Raw genomic sequence first — 3,118 nt, forward strand, 5'->3', positions numbered from 1 at the left:
ACAGTAAAATCATTTAGCAGTTAAGTTTATAGTTCACATTTGAAAAGTCCTTGAACTGACATTAATTTCTTGTTGACCAACAACAGCTAAGACAACAGCAAAGCTAACAGATGAGCTCAGCTGGTCTCATCTGAGATAAATGGCCTTCAAACTTATTTAATATTAAACATTTAAAGCCAACAAGCATAGCAAGATACGCATGAGATTCCATTTCAATTTATTCAATCACAGACTTGTCAAACAGTCTGGCATTTTGTGCTGCTATTTTCAAGAGTTAATAACTGAAGAGAAGAAGTCCATCGAGAGGGGACAGGAAACGTTCAGGGGACGAGTCCTCCATGTTGTCAGGGGTTGCTGATGGATCTGAATCTGAGAGCATCTTCTGTAATAAAGAAAAACAACCATGGAGTTAAATGTAAAGTATAATGAATTTTACTGTGATGTTTATGTCTCAGACCTGAAATCAGATCTGTCCTCAGGTTCTGCTAAACTTCAGCTTCTAAAGTTTGTTTTTAAGACAGGAGAACTATTTATGAGGAAAAACAAAATATATAATAAGATATGATGAATCCAATAAAATGATCAGCTTTATGAATTTATGTTTTAAGACAAAAGTGTTCCTGCCACTTTCTATTAAAGATTATTGTAATCTGTCATCACATGGGCCAACCTGATAAATTAAACTAATGTTAAATATTCTCATATAATCAGACAGCCAATTTGTGTGCAGAACCTCACCGGAGCTGGAATCAGAGTCTGGACTGTTGTTTCCTTTGGGCATTGATTTCCTTGAAGACAGAAAGAAGAACAATTTAACATGAACTTCTTGCAGAACCATAGAGGCTGTTAAAATCTTCTGCTAGTCTTCCTTACATTTTAAGAAGGATTATAAATTCTTACTAAAATTACTTTGATGCTGATAGCGGTTACAATAACACGGTCCAATCATATGAGAGATCATTTTACCTTTGAGTCCTATGTGAAGGCGTTCTCTTCAGAATCAGCACTGCAAAGACAAGAAGATGGCGTCCACCTTCACAACCTGCTGCTTCAGTCTGGCTGCATCATGGTCACCTACAGGAACAGCACAGAAATGCAATCAAAGTACTTCACTTTATTTATCAGAGGATGTACTGTATGCAAAGTAAAACAAAATTAGCTGTAATTCCTCAAAAAGATTTGAGACTGCTTTGTTATTTGAGAGCACAGATTGTTTCTTTTACCTTCTCTCTGTTTGCCTGTACATGACCTTTTAGTGCTGTAAAAGATGCTACAGTAAATCCTGGATCAGCTGTGTGGATGGTGTGACTGTGTGGTAAAGCTTTGTTAAAGTTGTCACGCACATACTCATATGCCTTTGGAGAGTAAAAGTACAGTGTGGTGGCAAACTGCTTATAAAATATAAAATAGTATTTTATTGGTGAGGTGCCCCAATCAAAGCGTCCTACAGAGTAGCAGCAGCAGCTTTAGAGGGAGGAGACGAGAGCATTATGGAGAGGAGCGCACCGGAGGGGGCGAGCTGGGGGAGAGACGCACAACTCGAGAAAAAGGAAATTCCAGTTTAAAATATAATGTTGGTGAAAAGAGGGAAACAGGACGACATAAATGTCAATGTTGAAATTCTTTTGAATACAGAGACTGTGAATGTTCAGTTTTCTTTGGCTATAAAAAGGCAACAATAGCCTGTAGTTTAATCCTGGTGTTTCTCTTCCTTAATGATTATTGAAGTGAAATCAAAAATAAATGCATGACATTTAAAACATATTAACATGTGTGGAGAAATACGTGATCTTTATGTCTTTTATTGTGCCTATGTCTCCTCCTAACTAACATAACAACAGCATGTTGTGTGTAACACTGGTCTCCTGCATTAACACCTTCCTTTCAAAGGTGTTAAATACAGACACAGTCACAATCACAGCAATGTTTGTTAGGTTTTGTCAATTTTTAGAACAATTTCTCAATGAGTGTCATTAAATTTACAATATGATCAACTTGTGACTGTTAAATTGGTGTGTGTGGAAGACAATGCAGAATATTTATCAGTTTAAGCAGCATGATGCTCGGTTAATATTACATTACACCACCGCCGGTTGTTGATGTTTGCGTTCACGTTTCGGTTAGTCTCTTAAATCAGTAACAGTTATATTAAATCAGATCTTACCTTTAGTTTTATCTGGATACATAGAGAAATAATCTACCCTCATATATAGTACTATGAATTTCAGCCTGCACGGTGAAAGTAAAACCTGTTACTCTCGGTATAGCCCACTTATCACTCAGACTGTAAACATGTACACATTAGTAATGATGCAGGCCAGATTACAATTATTTGACTTTGTTTTTTCCCTACATACTTTTTTGAGACCTTACCAGACTTTTTATTTTTGCTGTAAAATAACTGTACAGTCAATGAACCGCATCTGTGAGCGGATTTTATATCACGATTCTTGGTTTTAAATACAATTTCAATCACAATAACGACATAACAATATCAAGAAACATAGCATGTCAGTTATTAGGTTTGCTCATTTAATAAAATAAATTAAAAAGATAAATCATGCCGGATAAGTAACCTAGCTTTACAACATTTCAGCTAACCTTAGACTGCTTATGTGTTAGCTAGCTAGATAACGACTTTAACCAATGACACATAAATCACTTTTTTACTTACCGAAAAATCTGCAAAGATCCCTTATCTCCCACAGGTCGGTTAGAACAGTTTACTGCAGGACAACTCATTTTGCCAGCTCAAAAAAGACGAAAAAACGGAACGGAAAAATTCAATGACGTCTCGGCTTTCCTTCACTACGTAACTTTTGTTATTCACAAAGAGAGCTACGCAAGATCCGCGGCTGTCAATCATCGTCAAATATGACGTAAAATTCAGTTTTTCAACCTCAAATAACTTATTTAAAACAAACTTCACAGAAAAATGAGCACTTGAACACAATGTAGGGTGATAATAACTAATGATCACAGCAGAGTTTAGGTTTGGAAAAAAATTATGTGACGAGTATTTTAGCTTTACAGTTTGACCCACATCCCGTCTGTTATCATTGAGGAGGCGGGGTTTATGACCTATACTGCAGCCAGTCAGCAGGGGGAGCTCTAAAAA

The 3,118-nt window shown here is 36.5% G+C and overlaps 1 long non-coding RNA gene across 1 annotated transcript; it reads right to left on the minus strand.

The window, feature by feature from the left end:
• Positions 1-221: 221 nt before the first annotated feature.
• On the minus strand, positions 222-2,372 carry LOC136179979 (uncharacterized). The gene is made up of 4 exons (XR_010666895.1): positions 2,165-2,372; positions 967-1,074; positions 739-788; positions 222-382 (listed from the first exon to the last, which is right to left on the minus strand). It is a non-coding gene; the product is annotated as an uncharacterized lncRNA (long non-coding RNA).
• Between the last annotated feature and the right edge of the window lie 746 nt (positions 2,373-3,118).

This window comes from Labrus bergylta, chromosome 9 (assembly GCF_963930695.1).
Source record: "Labrus bergylta chromosome 9, fLabBer1.1, whole genome shotgun sequence".
Classification (NCBI taxonomy): Eukaryota; Metazoa; Chordata; class Actinopteri; order Labriformes; family Labridae; genus Labrus; species Labrus bergylta.